The sequence below is a fragment of the Xyrauchen texanus genome, chromosome 7 (assembly GCF_025860055.1).
Source record: "Xyrauchen texanus isolate HMW12.3.18 chromosome 7, RBS_HiC_50CHRs, whole genome shotgun sequence".
NCBI classification, from domain to species: Eukaryota; Metazoa; Chordata; class Actinopteri; order Cypriniformes; family Catostomidae; genus Xyrauchen; species Xyrauchen texanus.
In genome coordinates this window covers 42,091,469-42,110,164 of record NC_068282.1, presented here as the reverse complement: position 1 = coordinate 42,110,164, position 18,696 = coordinate 42,091,469, and the positions used below count along the sequence as shown (strand labels likewise).

The window sequence follows — 18,696 nt, the reverse complement described above, 5'->3', positions numbered from 1 at the left end:
TCCTTGACAGTTTGGTCCTCTGTGTTTGTATTTCACCCAATTACTACAAATATTTCATGGTTTTAGTTTTTATAATTAACCACGCAGGCCTTTTTTCTTTAACAAATTACATTAAAAGAACTACTTTTTACATACTCAGATATACCAATCGTGTGGCAGCAGTGCAATGCATAAAATCATGCAGATACTGGTCAGCAGCATCAGTTAATGTTCATATCATCCATCAGAATGGGGAAAAAATTATCTAAATTATTTGGACCTTGGCAGGATTGTTGGTGCCAGACGGGATGGTTTGAGTTTTTCTGTAACTGCTGATCTCCTGGGATTTTCATGCACAACAGTCAATAGAGTTTACTCAGAATGGTGCCAAACCTTGAGGCGGATGGTCAACAACAGCAGAAGAACATGCCTGGCACTTTATTAGGACCATAGTGTTCTTAATAAAGTGCTCCTTGAGTGAATATTTAAACCCATGCATGAAGACATACTTCAAATAGCAAAATTTTTCTTTAAAATTCAGCAATATTTAAGTCAAAGTCAGGTCAAACCAATCAACAAAGAGTGGAAGGTAAAAACACACACACACACACACTCTCTCTCTCTCTCTCTCTCTCTCTCTCTCTCTCTCTCTCTCTCTCTCTCTCTCTCTCTCTCTCTCTCTCTCTCTCCTCAGAGTTTGACAGATCGATGTTTCAGTGCAACTCGAGGCAGTCTCGCGCATCTGGAAATGTTGCATCACAGACTTATGTCCCGGATAAAGGGAACGAAGAGTCTGCGGTGTTGGTGGAAGAAGAAAAACATTGGTAAATAACGAATTAGGAGACTTCTTATTCAGAAGAAAAATGTAGCTCTACTTCCCTAATTTAAAGAGATGTGATACTTGAAGGATTAATTGGATTTTCCCATGCAATGTTAATACGATTTGAACGTTTTTCCAGTAAACGTGATGATGGGGCTGTAAGCGAGAGCAGCGCGCGCTAGGGCGGAAACAGTGGAGAGAAGTTATATGTATGTGTATGATTTCTGCCATGAAGGAGTGGCCCAAAGCTTGTGTTCCTCTGTGTTTGTGTAGATGCTTCATGATGAAGTTGATTGTTGTTGCATTTGGTTCGTGAGCAGCTCTGAAGGACGCTGGGAAAGGACTCACGGCGCCGGTAAGTGTTCGCGTCAGTCAGCCTGTCGCTTATAAAAACGTGCAACTTAAGGAACTCATTTTATGTTTCATTGTTCAAAGGTTGATAAAGTGTCATTGCTTAATTGCCTTTTTTCCATCTACAAAAGCGCGAGCTCTGCCAACTTTTAGGGGAAGCAAATTCCCCCCACTTCCTGGGTTGCCAGTTTGTGTATGTGGCAGGGTACACGAGTATTAAAAATATATTTATCTCTGTGTATTTTTAGAGAAGAAAAAAATGTGTCTGGCAATCAAATCATACTAACCAAATGCACATTGTGATACTGACTGATACACTGTAGCTGAGAAGGCTGATTGTTGCTGCTGAAGGAGCATGTGGTTCTAATTTGAAAGGCCATGAGGTCTCAACAGTCTGATCCATTGCAAGTCATATGCTTTTTTTTTCTTTTCTTTTCCCTCTAACATTTCTTTCCTTTTATATTTGGGAACAAAAGGCTACAGTACTTATGTGCAATCATGTCACAAATTATTCAAACACTGTGTCATTCATTGTTTTTCTCATTCATTCCTTGTATAAATAGGTTTCCTCAAAGTGTTTGTTTGTTTGTGAGTTGGTTTGGTGCATTGTGGGACTGTGCATTTACTCATGAGAAATGTCTTGTAAAACAAACAAGTAGGACACTTGGGAGTTAATGTCAGTGTATCTAACATATTACTGCTATGAAAACTTTTGAATATACTTAAAACTGACAACTTGTTAGGCGTTCTTGCATTAAAGAATTGTATAGGGCCATGCCTCGGATTTCGGAATGGCTTGCATACAACCATACTACTCTTAATAATTCTAGCATTATATAGCCTAGATATGGTAGAAATAGTAAGAGTAGTCTGATAGTATGCCATTTCGAACTCCTCTTATGACAGCTTATTTGTCCTGTGATTTTTGTTTTCAAGTGGTTTACAGCAAGTGTGAAATGTGACACTAAGCAACTGTGATCGTTTTAAAATCACAGTGCGCTGCCATCATGTACAGTGTATAAGCTTGCAGATTTAGTGAGAACTGAAGTAGGATCAAGTCATTTTAGGCTCCAATAAACCACACAAATTGAGATCTCTGTCTCTGCAGTGACTTCCTCTCTTTGAGAGAAGTACTGTCAGAACTTCTACTTCTCTATTGTCTGGCTCAGTGATCTATTCGAGCAGAGATTCAGAAATCATGTGATGGGGCTCTGAGATCACCCATTAGATTCAGGCTGGCAATTTAGTCCACTTCCTTTCTGACAATTGGCATAAAGACTGCCTACAAATTATAGAAATTCTACTTTACAACGTTATGATGCTTTCTAATGCATGGTGCACTGTGGGTGGCCCCTTGCTTTCTGATTCTGCATATACAGTATGATGTTGCAGGTTTGTGGGCTCTTCAAAGGACTCCACCCAACTCAATGTGTTACTTAAATTAACATTATAGAGAGAGAGTGAGTTTGATTTGTTTAAAACTGATATATAATTATTTTTCTTCATTATTAAGTACTTTCTCATATCCCAGCTTAAAAAGCAAAGTCAATTAGAAGTAAGGTTGATTTTAGAAGTGTACTGAGCTCTGTGACACTCAAAACATTTGTTTGTTAGAGAGCTGTCCGTCAACCCCTTTTTCAGACTGTGATGACGTGTTTCCACCTTATTTTGCAGTGTAGTTCAAATCTAGCATTTTTTTCAATTTAGTGTTCATTTCTAGCATTATACTATGTATTCCATTACCCTGGAATTAGTCTAAAAAAAAAAAAATTATTACCACATCTGCGATGGGGTGTCTTATACAGCTGTTGAGGGAGTGACAGTATATTTGGCATCTACATGATTTTTTTTCTCTTGTGGAAAGACATGTACATGTTACAGTGGATTTTTTTTTCTTTAGTTGTAGACTAAAATGGGAACGCAAAAATAATAATTGCTGTGGTGTCCCTCTTCCATTCACAGTTTAATCTACAATAGACAATATGTTCCAAATGAAAATGTGAAGGTTAATTGGCTTGAACATTGGTTTGAATATGGGGTGTAAGCCGTGGGCCTATCTGCTTGTCCAACCACTGCATGACAGATGGAATTTTCTGGAATCTGTTGGAAAACAGTGAACATTTTTTTTCCCCCCAACATTTAATTCCTATATGCTTGTGGCACAGAAATTATACACTTCAGCTTTAACCTTTATGTTAGGGATGTACCAATACTAAATTTCTGGGCCGATATCAATAATTCGCAGCTCATTGTGGCCAATACTGATACCGATAACTAGGGCTGGTATCGTTCAAAACTTTTCGCTACCGATACCTTGACTTCGATTCCGGTTCCTAAACGCTACTTTTTTCAATATTTTGGTCGAAAAAGAAAAAAAAAGAACTCTGCAGGAAAACTAAGAACACCGGTATTACCGCTGGTTGCAATGGATGCTAGGTGGTACTATGGGATCATTTTCATTAAGCAGGGTTGGGGTTAAACTTACACAATAAAGCAAGACACCTTGATTTCAAACTTTGAACTTTATTTTTTATTTATTTTAACTAAAAGTGCAAATGAAACTGGAAAAAAATAAGTGCATTTAAAATGTGTTGTTCAACTTTTTGAAAGATAGCATCTCTCTGATAAAGAAGCTTCATCCGTGCATTCTCTACCCATTGGGTATTTCGTTATCCAGGAAAATATATCATGTGTGTGAATACATTTGTTTAGTTCCCTCCTTCACGATATATATAATACAATTACATTGGAAACCTCTGGTCTGAGGGATTAGTGAATATTCTTGCTTTATTGATTTTGCATTGAAAATAAAATAATTTATTTAAAAAACGAAAAACTTAAATCAAATCCATTTCTAAATTAAAATTGCACTCCAATAAACGAAAAAGCAAATAAATAAATAATAAAGTGTTTTTATATATATATATATATATATATATATATATATATATATATATATATATATATATACAGTATCTCACAAAAGTGAGTACACCCCTCACATTTTTGTAAATATTTGATATCTTTTCATGTGACAACACTGAAGAAATGACACTTTGCTACAATGTAAAGTAGTGAGTGTACAGATTGTATAAGTGTAAATATGCTGTCCCCTCAAAATAACTCAACACACAACCATTAATGTCTAAGCCGCTGGCAACAAAAGTGAGTACACGTCTAAGTGAAAATGTCCAAATTGGACCCAATTAGCCATTTTCCCTCCCTGGTGTCATGTGACTCGTTAGTGTTACAAGGTCTCCGGTGTGAATGGGGAGCAGGTGTTTTAAATTTGGGGTTATTGTTCTCACACTCCCTCAAACTGGTCACTGGAAGTTCGACATGGCACCTCGTGGCATAGAACTCTGAGGATCTGAAAAAAAGAGTGGTTGCTCTACATAAAGATGGCCTAGGCTATAAGAAGATTGACAAGACCCTGACACTGAGCTGCAGCACGGTGGCCAAGACCATACAGCGGTTTAACAGGACAGATTCCACTCAGAACAGGCCTCGCCATGGTCGACCAAAGAAGTTGTGTGCACGTGCTCAAGCGTCATATCCAGAGGTTGTCTTTGGGAAATAGACGTATGGGTGCTGCCAGAATTGCTGCAGAGGTTGAAGGGGTGGGGGGTCAGCCTGTCAGTGCTCAGACCATACGCCACACACTGCATCAAATTGGTCTGCATGGCTGTCGTCCCAGAAGGAAGCCTCTTCTAAGCTCGCAAACAGTTTGCTGAAGACAAGTAGACTAAGGACATTGATTACTGGTTCCATGTCCTGTGGTCTGATGAGACCAAGATAAACTTATTTGGTTCAGATGGTGTCAAGTGTGTGTGGTGGAAATCAGGGGAGGAGTACAAAGACAAGTGTGTCTTGCCTACTGTCAAGCCTGGTGGTGGGAGTGTCATGGTCTGGGGCTGCATGAGTGCTGCCGGCACTGGGGAGCTACAGTTCATTGAGGGAACCATGAATGCCAACACACCTCCAAGACGACCACTGCCTTGCTAAAGAAGCTGAGGGTGAAGGTGATGGACTGGCCAAGCATGTCTCCAGACCTAAACACTATTGAACATCTGTGGGGCATCCTCAAATGAAAGGTGGAGGAGAACAAGGTATCTAACATCCACCAGCTCCGTGATGTAGTCATGGAGGAGTGGAAGAGGATTCCAGTGGCAACCTGTGCAGCTCTGGTGAACTCCATGCCCAAGAGGGTTAAAGCAGTGCTGGAAAATAATGGTGGCCACAAAAAATATTGACACTTTGGGGCCCAATTTGGACATTTTCAATTTGGGGTGTACTCACTTTTGTTACCTGAGGTTTAGACATTAATGGCTGTGTGTTGAGTTATTTTGAGGGGACAGCAAATTTACACTGTTATACAAGCTGTACACTCACTACTTTACATTGTAGCAAAGTGTCATTTCTTCAGTGTTGTCAGATATAAAGATATAATCAAATATTTACAAAAATGTGAGGAGTGTACTCACTTTTGTGAGTGTGTGTGTGTGTGTGTGTGTGTGTGTGTGTGTGTGTGCGTGCGTGCGTGCGTGCATGCATATATATATATTACACAACCACCTTTCCCTGTACCGTCAACAAGAATCCGTCTAAACATGCAGGTGCACATTACACAAATGAAGACATAAAAACAATTATAAATGTAAAAATAATGATGATAATTATCACTGAAATATAAATCATGGTTCGAGGTGAACGTGTTTTTGTATTATTTTATATAGTTTGTATTATTTTACAGGCTGCAGAGTTGCGTTCACAATAAACTGCTCTGTGGATATAAAGTGAACTGAACTCAAAGCACCTCCAGAGCTGAGATGTCTAAGGTCATTTGCAGCACTCATAAAAAAGAAAATCGGAAGGCAGAAACAAAGTGTGAGATCCTTAGATGCGCGTGTTCCACTAGACTGCACGCATCTGTATTAGCGCATCATATATGCCCATATACGGCTTTTCTGCCATCTGTACTTAATATAATAAAGGGTGTGTGACAGGGCGGAGGGCGGGGCCGGGTTGTGATTATACACAGGTCCCTTATCAGGCTAATTAAGCCTCTGAGAGGGATAAAGGCGACTGCAGAAGGTGGTGCGACGAGAGAGCGATAATTTACGGTCAGCTGACCTCATGCATGTTTGTGTCTTTTAAGTTTCTCATTAAACTATTATTTCTATTGTCAAGCCGGTTCTCGCCGCCTCCTTGCTCTTCTAAATCCTTTACAGAGTGTTAAATAATAATTTAATAGATTAATTGGAAAACGAGCCAAATATCATCATGACATGGTCAAATCCCATCATTGATTCCGAGATCATCGTCTGTTTGCTCAACCCGAATGCGCATTTCTCTCTTTAAATTAAGAAAATGTTCAGACAGTCTCTTGCAGGTTTCTCTGACACATTCAGAATCATTACCGCTTTTCCCTGTGGCGCTGCGGCTCGCTTCATGCATGCGCTTGTAAAAATTATATTTTAAATTACGGTTTAGTATTTCTCTGTAATGTAGAACAGTGTTAGCAATGTTACTGATAACATTCTTTCTCAGCCCTGGAAATCAAACCATTTTCTGATACCAGCACCTTTAGATTTGGGCACATCTAGCATGCTACATGCTTATCACTGACGTTGATGAGATTAACCCCTTAGTTATCTAAATTTGGTACCGAACGACAAGACATTTTTCGATACTTGATTGTTTAGAGGTAATTTGGTCGGTGCCTAAAATGTATCGAACTCGATTCCCAGCCCTACCGATAACCGATATTTTTATTTATTATTATATCCCAATTTTAAATTCCCATTTCTTAGTAGGTCCTCTTGGTGGCTTGGTTACTCACTGCAATCTGGGTGGCTGAGGACAAGTCTCAGTTGTCTCCATTTCTGAGACCGTCAATCCGTGCATCTTTTCACATGGCTCGTCGTACATGACACCACTGAGACTCCGCAAGTGGAGGCTCATGCTACTCTCCGCGATCTACGCACAACTTGCCACATGCCCCATTGAGGGTGAGGACCATTAATTGTGACCACGAGTAGGTTACCCCTGTGACTCTACTCTCCCTAGCAACTGGGCCAATTTGGTTGCTTAGGAGACCTGGCTGGAGTCACTCCGCATGCCCTGGATTCGAACTCGAGACTCCAGGAGCGGTACTCAGCGTCAATACTCGCTGAGCTACCCTGGCCCCTTCCGATAACCAATATTAAAAAATAAATAAAATAATAAATAAAAAAAAAATAATATATATATATATATAATTTTTAACCCTTTAATCTGTAACTGCTTGCAAATTAATGATAGGTGTCATTTCAAAGCATGGAATTTGGACTTGCTGCTATTTAAGGTTCAGCGGATGTAACATGAATAAAAAATGTGACAATATTACACATGAATGCTGATTTGAAGGACAAATAAAATGACAATACACTTGCCTAAATTATATGGAGCCCCTTAATATAAGTTCTTATGGTAATCCCGTTGACTCGCTCACAGAGAGAGAATAATGAACCTCAAACAGCTGTAATAATGTATTAAACCAAAATGAGGCGATAAATGAACAGCATGTAACAAACATTAAAAAACAAATCACACAAAAACCATTATCTATGTATAAATGGTGTAATATTTATGCTAGCAGCCCGACTGTGGGTGCAGTAGTGGTTTGTGTGATTATGTGTGTATGTTTGCATTGTGATTATGCGTGTCACATTCACAGACGCTTGTTACAGCGCTCATCTGTGGCAGGCATTTCCACTGTATAACTTATGAAATGAGAACATAACAATCATAATTGGAATAGGTAGCATCATACAAATCTAATAGTCATCGGTCATAACGTTAGAACTTGTAAAATACAACACGCACATTTGTTTCACTCTCAAAGTAGTGTTTTTAGCCATCTCACGTCACTCTGATAATTATATCTATGCACTGTGTTCGGTTGTTTGGGCTTGTTTTAATAGCAATAAGTAATGATGTGCTATATTCCATGTTTTGTTTGTTTCATAAGAAGTGAAAATGATTGCCCCCTAGTAGCATACTTGTTTTTGTCCAGCTTCTAAACAACGTAACAAGGTGCAGAGAAGTTGAAATTATCCTCACAGACCAACATGAGCTTGTCTTTTACTCACACAGACAGAAGTAGGAAGAGTAGTATGGGTATGCCATTCCGAACACTGCAATAGATCTTATTGGTTTGTGTGACACCACTGGAACAGACATAAAACTGTTGGCTCAACCAATGGCATGCAATGTGTTTTAAAACAGTGCCGTGGGTCGCACTGCAAATTGCAAACATTGCTTTTGCTCTGATTTCGGATGTAATAACTCTAATCTTGCATACTCTTTAGGATAGATATATTAGCCTATGCGAATTGGGCCAGAGGGTTTGATTGCTACTGAGGTGAGATGCAACGTGTAGAGACTGGCACACTAAAACACAGACCTGGCATAGACTAGTCCTGAAATAAACATAATGTTCAGCCAAAGTGCCGTTTGAGACATAATGACATTTCAGACTGTTGTCTGTAGACCAGCATCAGGACAGTGCAGCTGTTTTAGGTTGTATATCCAGCATTTCATGTTACATAGTCCATCTTCTCTATGCTTACTAAACACTGGAAAGTAAATAAAGTCCCTGTCCAAGAACGTTTACTGTGCACACGCTCCTCTACTCCTCCTGTCCCTTCCACTCTATGCTCTATTCCTCTTTCCTCTCACTTTTTAGGGCCCAATCACTGAAAGTGCAGAGGCCCTATTGTTCTTCTAAGGATTATTATTATTATTATTATTATTATTAGAACATAGAGTGCAGATGATGATCTCTGGGAACAACGATGGTCGGAGTGATCACAATAGCTGATGCCTTTGACGATGTCAAGATGATATTTGGCTCGTTTACCCATTAATATATTAAATTATTATTAGACTATTATTATTATTATCAAATGAATATTAAAATAATTTGCCCACAGACACGTGCTTGACGAAACACTTTATTATATTATTAAGAACCGATGACAGAAAAGCTGTCTATGCGCATGACTGGCTGCTACGGAGACGTGCATTCTCATGGAACACGTGCATCTAAGGATCTCACTCTTTGTTTGTCTTCCGATTATTAATCCTTTTTTTTTTTTTTGCAAGAGCAGTATCATCTATGAGTGCTGCAAATGACCTCCGACGTCTCATCTCAGGAGGTGTTTTGAGATCATTCGCTTTCAAGATAATAATACAAAATATATAAAATAATACAAAAACATGTTCACCTCGAACCATGATTTATATTTCAGTGATTATTATCATCATTATAATTATTATTTTTACATTTATAATTGTTTTTGTCTTTTTTTGTGTAGTAATTTTCCACCTGCATGTTTAGACGGATACTTGCCTGACGGTAAATGGAAAGGTGGTTACTTATATAAAATTCTTTTATCACGTTAATATTTATTTATTTGCTGTTTCGTTTGGGCTGCAATTTGAATTTTCAAATGTAAAAGTTTTAAAATGTAAAATCACTAAAGCAAGAATATTCACTGATCCCTCAGCCCAATGTATTTGTGTGTGTGTATATGTATATATATATCTCGTGAAGGAGGGAACAAAACAAATGTATTCACACACATGATGTATTTTCCCGGACAACAAAATACCCGACCGGAATGAATGCACAGATGGAGTTGCCTCTTTGCCAGAGAGATGTTGTCAACTGTTGTAAAGCCATCTCTCAAATTGAACAACACACATTTTAAATGCACTTATTTTTTTCCAGTTTCATTTAAACTTTTAGTTAAAATAAATAAAAATAAAGTTCAAAGTATGAAATCAAAGTGTCTTGCTTTATTGTGTAGGCTTAACCTTAACCCTGCATAATGAAAATTATCCCATAGTACCACCTAGCGTCCAACCAGCAGTAATATAGTTGACTATATTACGTCGTTTTTCTGCTGAGTTTTTTTTTTCTTCCTGCGACCAACCGACCAATCAGAACTTGGTCGACCAAGACGCTTCTCATCGACTAATGGTTAGTTGACTATCATGGGGCAGCCCTACTATTTTAAGAATGTGAAATGTCAGAATAATATTAGAAAATTACTTATTTCAGCTTTTATTTCTTTCATCACATTCCCAGTGGGTCAGAAGTTTACATACACTTGTTTATATTGTTCATAAATATATTTGGTAGCATTGCCTTTAAATTGTTTAACTTGGGTCAAACGTTTTGGGTAGCCTTCCACAAGCTTCTCCCAAAAAGTTGCGGGAATTTTGGCCCATTCCTCCAGCTGATCAGTGTGAAGCTAAAATTCCACTTCTGTTCCTTTCACCTCTGCAGTGACCAGGCTATTGTGTATATATGGCACATTTTACAGTGGGTTTTCTCTTCTCGCACAGATAAGTGCAGAGAACGCCCCTGGGTGCTTCGGCAGCCACACTAAAAGAGTTTATTTCTTTAAGCGTCTATTTAAAGATGCCTTTCCGTTTATGTGCATTACCTGGGTGTGTCGCTATTATGGCCAATATCGTGGTCTCATGTGTATGGCTCGTAGTCATGCTGAGACAGCGTTCGTGAATGGTTCATGTTCTCACTGCGAGAACATGACCATGGCAATGTTGCGGTCATGGCTTTCTTTCATTCATAGAGGGAAAGCCACTCCAGCTGCTCCCTGCCCTGGTCCTTCTGCTTACATGGACAAGGCTGCGGCGGCTAGCGCTGGGGGCGATTTGGGGGCATCAATGTGAGCATTTTCACCAGGTGAATCCCCATGGACCTCCCATTCCCCATCACGCTCGCTTAAGAAGAAGACTAGGTATCGATCACAGCATCGGAGAGCGGGCTTTCCGATGCTGTGGATCGGAAAGCTGACTGCCATTCTTGCCTGGGCTGCCGCAGGCAAGCTGGAGTGGAACCCTCCACCCTGCCCTGAGCATTTGCAGATGGATGATTGGTTCCTGGGCTCAGAGCATCACACACAGCAGCGTTCTGCCTCAGTTCCTTTCTTCCTAGAAGTGCATGAGGAGCTCATGAAATCTTGGCGGGCACCTTTTACTGCCCGGTCCCGTTTTGTGAGTTCCTCCGCTCTCCCTACCCTTGATGATGGGGGACCAGGGGGTACATGGAGGTTCCTGAGGTGGAGCAGGTGATTACAATGCATCTGTGCCTGCTAAACACTGCCACCTGGCAGAATCATTCTAGGCTCCCGTCTAAAGCCTGTAAGTTCATGTCATCCCTTATGGCCAAGGCTTACAGCACTGCCAGACAGGCCACCTCCGCCTTGCATGCCATGGCCCTCCAGCAAGTCCACCAGGCCAAGGCATTGAAAGAGATGCACAAGGGTATTACTGACCCAGGAGTGATGCAGGAGCGGCGTCCCGAGATGAGGGATGCCGACAGGGTTCAGTTTCTTGATGCCCCCATCTCTCAAGGTGGCCTGTTCGGCAACACTGTCGAGGACTTTGCTCCCCGTCTCTCGGCCCAGCGCCAAGAACCCCAACATCAATCTTATTGTCATGACAGGCGTACATTGAACACTCGCAGCATGGGCGCTGTGGACACGAGTCCAACACCTTCGCTCACCCAGCTGAAACACTCCCATTTCCACAATCAAGTGTATGCAATGTTCCACCAGGACACACAGCCTCCTTTCCCATCGCAGACAGAGCCTGTGATTGGTACATGGAGTGAGGTAAGTGCTCTAACATCTCTCTCAGCACAGCCACGGGTTTGGGATGCAAAGCCTCTTGATGTGGAAGCTCCTGCTCCGCCCTAACGACTTGGCTGTGTGATTCAGTTCGCCAGGCGGCCGCCCAGGTTCAATGGCATCTGTTTTACCACTGTAGCAGGCAGGGATGCCATTGTTCTGAATGTAGGTTGTGTCCAATCTTAGACCTGCAAGCTTTGATTCGGGCCCTGTACAACCTCCCGTACAAAATGCTGATGCAGAAATGCATTCTGGCATCCGCCATCAAGATTGGTTCGTGTCAGTTGACCTGAAGGACATGTACTTTCATATCTCAATTTTGCCTCATCACAGACCTTTTCTTCAGTTTGCCTTTGAGGGTCAGGTATACCAGTACAAGGTCCTCCCCTTCAGTCTCTCCCTGTCACCTCACATCTTCACGAAGGTCGCCGAGGCCCAATTACCTAGCTCACTCTCGAGATATATTGTGTGCACACAGGACCTGGTGCTCAGGTTTCAGGTCAAAAGTGCAAGCTCTCCTCGGTGCAGAGCATCTCTTTTCCTCGGGATAGAGTTGGACTACGTATGTTAGTGCGCCTCACACGCAAACGGGCTCAGTGGGTGCTGAATTGCCTGAAGTCATTCAGGAGAAGAATAGCGGTCCCACTGAAACAATTTCAAAGGCTTCTGGGGCATATGGCGTCCTCTGCGGCAGTTATGCCACTCGGGTTGATGCATATGGGACCGCTTCAGCACTGGCTTCAGACTCAAGTCCCGAGATGGGCATGGCGGTTCACATCGCATGGCTATTACACCGATCTGTTTCTGCACGTTCAGCCCTTGGACAGACCTTGCATTTCTACGGGCAGGTGTTACTCTAGAACAAGTGTCCAGGCATCATGTTGTCACAACAGACGCTTCCAAGTCAAGCTGGGGTGCAGCTTGCAATGGACACACAGCCTCAGACTCCTGGACAGGACCTCGACTGCGTTGGCAGATCAACTGCCTTGAGTTGCTTGCGGTATTTCTGGCTCTGCTGAGGTTTTGGCATTGATCCAGGGCAAGCACGTGTTAATCCGGATGGACAACATGTCGACTGTAATATATAATTCGCCAAGGCAATTTATGCTCACATTGCATGTCGCAATTTGCCCACTATCTCCTCCTCTGGAGTCAGTAGCGACTGAAGTCGTTGCAGGCCACTCGCATATCAGGCGAACTCAATTGCACAGCGGACACGCTGTCGTGACAGGTGGCACTCAGAGGAGAGTGGAGAATCCACCCCAGGTGGTCTAGCTGATTCTGAGTCGATTCTGCGAAGCACAGGTAGACCTCTTTGCTTCCCAGGAATTCTCCCACTGCCCACTATGGTACTCCCTGACGAGGCCCTGCTCGGCACGAATGCATTGGCACACAGCTGGCCCAGGACCCTGTGCAAATATGCGTTTCCTCTAGTGAGCCTGCTTGCATAGACTCTGTGTGAAGTCAGGGAGGACGAAGAACAAGTCATGTTGGCACCGTATTGGCCCACCCAGACTTGGTTATCATAGCTCACAGTCCTTGTGACAGCCCCTCCCTGGCAAAAAGGGATGGGGCACGATTTGGCACCCACGCCCAGACCTCTGGAACCTACATGTCTGAACCCTGGATGGGATGTGGTAGACCTAAGTGGGCTACCACCAGCGGTGGTAGACACTATCACTCAGACCAGAGCTCTATCCATAAGGCAGCTGTATGCCTTGAAGTGGCATCTGTTCTTGACTTAAAGGTGTTAGTGGCCACCATAGCGGCACACCATGTTGCAGTAGACGGTAAGTCATTGGGGAAGCACGACCTGAGGCGCCAAGAGGTTGAATCCTCCTAGGCTGTTTCTCATTCCCTCGTGGGACATTTCTGTAGTCTTGCTGGGCCTACATAGAGCCCCGTATGAGCCTCTGGAGTCAGTCGAGCTAAAAGCCCTCTCATTGAAGATGGCCCTCCTGACTGGTCTCACTTTCATCAAGAGGGTTGGGGACCTGCAGGCATACTCTGTCAGCGATACAAGCCTAGAGTTCGGTCCGGCATACTCTCACGTAATCCTAAAACCCCAGCCCGGCTATTTGCCCAAGGTTCCCATTACCCCTATTAGGGATCAAGTGGTGAACTTACAAGCACTGCCTCTGTAGGAGGCAGACCCAGCCTTGTCATTGCTGTGTCCGGTACGCGCCTTGTTTACTTGGACCACACAGAGAACTTTAGATGCTCTGAGCAGCTCTTTGTCTGTTTTGGGGACAGCAGACGTGAAAGGCTGCCTTCAAACAGAGGATTGCCTACTATATCGTGGATGCCATCCTTTTGGCATACCAGGCCCAGGGCATGCTGTGCCCCCTGGGAGTACGAGCACACTCCACTAGGAGTGTGGCATCCTCTTGGGCCCTGGCGAACGGCACCTCTCTAACAGACATCTGTAGAGCAGCAGGCTGGGCGACACCCAATACATTTGGCTCAACACTGGAGATTGTAAAATCTTGCAGTTTCATCCCTGAAGTATGAAGTATGGCCTGTCAGGTCACCCCCTGTACTTGGGATAGGTGCTCCATATTTGGTGGTTCCCTGTCAGTAATCCTATATGTTGAGCTCCTCCCTTTCATGTGTGGCACTTCCCCATTGGTAAGTCCATGTGATGTGTTCTCCACATGTTAACCTCCCTTCGGGCAGGAAGTGAATTGTCATAAAAAAAAAAAAGAGAGTAAGACTGTAAGATATAAAGCCTATATACATATTCACAATATATCGCAAATTAACTTGCGTCATGATTTTAATGCATTCATTTATACAGTTTATAAAGATGCAGAAAGCAGAAAATACTAGCCTTATTTCTGTGTGTGTGTTCCTATTAAATCGCCCTCCAGCTTGTTGGTGATTTCTCATATTATGTGATTGTCAAATATGTACTCCTGTAATAGTTTTTCTACTGTCAAATAAATCGCCTTGACTTACTACTCTTCAATTGGTTATATCAGTGGTTCTCAGTAAGGTGGGTGCAAATTGTTTTTAAGAAAAAAAAAAAAGAGAGACAGGGCATCATTTGGGTACTCAATGTATTTTATTGCATTTCAAGTAGAATGTACATAAAGAGAAAAAAGCCCACTCTACATTAAAAAGAAAAACCCTGCATTCCCTCTCCCTCTGCATTTTCTTTTTGATGGGGAGAGGCGGAGTTTAGCCTGCCTTTTGATCTATCTGTCGGTGCAGACACGTTTCAGTCAGACGCAATGTCAGCCGAACAGATTTCATATTGGTAAAAAGTTTATGGATAAGTTCATCACACGTGCAGAGGAGTAATGTAATGAAAGTATGACCTTAGCAATCTTCAGTTTGTCTTTACGGTTGCTGGGACAGATTCTGAACCGCTGCCCCAGTGTGTCATATATGCAGATTTGCTGGCAAATGATAGCATTAAGCCATGCAAGTTGAAGCGACATTTAGAAACCAAACACACAACACTCAAGACAAACCCTTAGATTTTTTTTAAATTAAAGGTATCTTGCCCTGCACAGCAGAAACGCAAGATCAGCAAACACATATCGGTGTCTAACGGGTGTCTAGAAGCATCATACTACGTCTCGCAATGAGTTGCAAAATTAGGAAAACCTCACACATTTGCCGAGGCGATAATCTTACCTGCTGCCAAAGATATCTGTCAAGTCTTGTTTGGAGAGAATTTTGCACAACAGATTAGTGACATCCCCCTTTTTAACGACACCGTTAGCTGCTGCATATCTGACATGGCAAGCGACATTAAGGAGCAATTGTTACCTAACATCATGCAAAGCCAGTACTATGCCCTGCAGCTTGATGAGACAACTGATGTTGCACAGTTGCTTACCAATGTCAGATATATATAAGGGATTGAGGAGGACATTCTTTTCTGTACGTCTCTTCAAGCGAACATATCTGGCGAGACATTGTTTAAAGTTCTGGATTGGTATATAGGGGATGTAGGCATGTCATGAGATAAATGTTTTGGGATATGCACAGAAGGGGCCCGTTCAGTGACTGGGAGTGTTAGCGGTCTTGTCACTCATGTCCAGCATTTAGCCCCTTAAGCCAAGTGGATCCACTGTATGATTCATCGTGAATCTCTTGCATCAATTGGAATCAGTTTTAAAGCAGGCAGTGCAAATGGTCAATTTCATTAAAGCACGGCCATTAAATGCACGCTTGTTTTCCTTGCTTTGTCAGGAAATGGGAGCTGAACATGAGCAGCTCCTATTTCACACTGAGGCTCGCTGGCTCTCCAGAGGTTGGGTTTTACATTGCCTCTACAAATTGCGTTCAGAGGTGAAGACGTTTCTTGTTGATGAAAAGTCCTTTTGGTTAGCGCAGTTGTGATACCTTGTAGACATTTTTGACAGGTTGAATTTGTTGAACACATCGATACAAGGGAGAGATGCCAACATCTTGCTTCTTTCATACGAAGTCAGTGCATTTATTGGCAAATTGGATCTTTGGCGTGATCGTCTGATTGATAAAAATGTTGACATGTTTCCCAACTTCGCCGACTGTGTGCAAGAGACAGGGATAAATGTCTCTCCTTAGATTACCACAGTCACTGAACATGTTGAAGGACTGAAACAACAATTTGGTAATTTTTTCAATGAGGATTTCAGTTCATATACTTGGGTCAGAGTTGCTCCTTCAGTTGCCCAGGAAAAGACCTTTCAGTTGACATAGGAGCAGTTAGTCGAATTAAAGAGCGACACCAGATTGCGACACCTCTCTGCCTTCGTTTTGATTGAGTGTGATGACTGAAATATACTCAGTTGTCTGTTGTATCTTAGATAGATAGAATAGGTCATCATTATACCTGGTCTCTGTTATACCTGGGGGGCTTTAGTTCCAAAAGGTTGAGAACCTCTTGGTTATATAAACTAAGCCATCTCATTTTTGTAACCCTTTAACTTCCCAACCTTAATGTTTACTTGGAAAAATGGCACTTAAGGGGCTTTATGCAACACTTAACGTGTTTTAAGGGAGTTCTTAAGTAAAAAAAATAAATACTTAAGGAAAAACTAAATGGATTATGACGTTTTACTTATAAACTCCTTAAATAACACTTAATGGTTCTTTTCTGCAACTCCTTTAATTTTAAGTTAAACTTTAGGGTGTTCTTAAGGGAAAATTACACTTACAGTGGTTTATGCAACCGGGCCAAGTACTTTAAAAGTTCATATGTGAGGTTGTTTCTGCGACAGCCCCAGAGCTCCGAGGCTTGGTGTATACGTCAGCGTCCAAAATTGTTCACTCATTTACCATTTCCTATGTAGTGAATGGCAGTGAGTACACTATCACAGCAGTGAGTGAACTAAATTAGTTCACTCACTGCTGTGATAGTGTACTCACTGCCATTCACTATATAGGAAATGGTAAATGAGTGAACAATTTTGTTTGCATAAAAATTCATTAGTATCAATATTTTATTGAAATTAGACATTTTTGATTACATGATAACATAAAAATATTACCCTTATTTTCGATGTTTTGGATACATTTTTGAGTCCATGTTCATCAGAGGACTCTCATGTTAGGCTCATTTGAGATGCCAAACGCCTCCCCTTGAAAGTAGATGAGAGCAGGCTGGTGCAGTCTGGAGAGGAATGAAATAAGAGCTGTCATGTCAGACAGTTCTCATTACTCGTAGTTGAGCAGCCACTGCGAGATCAAAGGCAGATATTGCGTGATTCAAGTTCAAGTGCTTTGTTGTTAATGGATGCAATTTTAAAAAAAATTACATTGAGTGTTTTGTTCATTATATTTATTTTCAATGTACCTGTTATTTAATTTCCCCCATAAGATGTGTTTTTTTGTTTAATAAAGTTAAGTATTTTAAATAAATATAGAAATGCAATATTTGTCTGTCTGATTATTATTTTGCACAGCGTCTGGAAGTTTGCTCACTTCAAATGTGCACTTGCATTAGTGAGCAGAGTGTTTGCCAAGCTGACAAGATGTCCGCTTACCTCGGAATTAAAAACAATTATGAGATTGTTGAGAAAACATGAGAGAGAGAGGAAGAGAAAGAGAGTAGGGGAGAGAAATAAAATACTGTGATGTGGCTGTAACTCGTCCTGTTAAACTTGAGACACCTTCAAGGGATGAAAGAGCAGACGGTTTATAGATCGTGTAAACTGAGTGTGTCTCCATGTGTCTCTCTCTGTGTCTCTATTTCTTCTGTCTTCACAATTCTTATTTTAAGAGTAAATCTCACAAAAACATGTCCAAGTCACATTTCTCCCTGATATCAAAAGAATAAGAAATTAGATTTAGAAGAAGATTAGAAGAAAATATCTGAGTTCGTAGTAATTATTCTGTATTTTTTATTTTACTTTTAAATAATAAAATAATGTGTAATTCTCATTGTTCTCATTGGATTCTCATTATTGTAATACAGTAATTTTTAACAGCATTACAGTAAAAACATTACAGAAATATGTTTTTATATATTGCAGTTATCATAAAGACAACAAACACTACATTTATGTATAAATATATAATTCAAATGATACATATTTTTTGTATTACATTTATATTTTTCTATTATAAAAAATAATTATATAGTTTAAAGATTAGTTTAATCTTTAGCTGTTTCTTTGTTAGGACAATATTAACTTTTGTGTCTGTATATGATAGAGAGAAGGAGAAGTGAGTGTTATATACTCAAGCTCTTCCTGTTTATGCTCTCTTCTGGAAGTTACCAGTGAGGGATCTTCATAGAGCTTACAGATTGAGAGAGAAAGAAAAAAGTATGTATTTGTGGGTGTTATGAAAGGGTGTGATGGAATGTGGTGCTAAATACATATACTTTTCTTTATAAATGTATTA

General features: G+C 41.1%; 1 protein-coding gene across 2 annotated transcripts in view; it reads left to right on the top strand.

Annotated features, from left to right (window-relative positions):
• The first annotated feature begins 691 nt into the window (after nucleotides 1-691).
• The window catches only part of LOC127646756 (WAS/WASL-interacting protein family member 1-like), a 31,564-nt gene continuing 13,559 nt past the window's right edge, over nucleotides 692-18,696 (top strand). Inside the window, exons 1-2 of one of the 2 annotated variants that reach the window (XM_052130618.1) lie at nucleotides 692-803; nucleotides 1,073-1,154. The gene's annotated coding sequence lies outside the window, so the exon portion shown is untranslated. Of the gene's footprint in view, nucleotides 804-833; nucleotides 1,155-18,696 lie in introns of those variants that run through there. The other variant, XM_052130619.1, reaches the window with a different exon arrangement.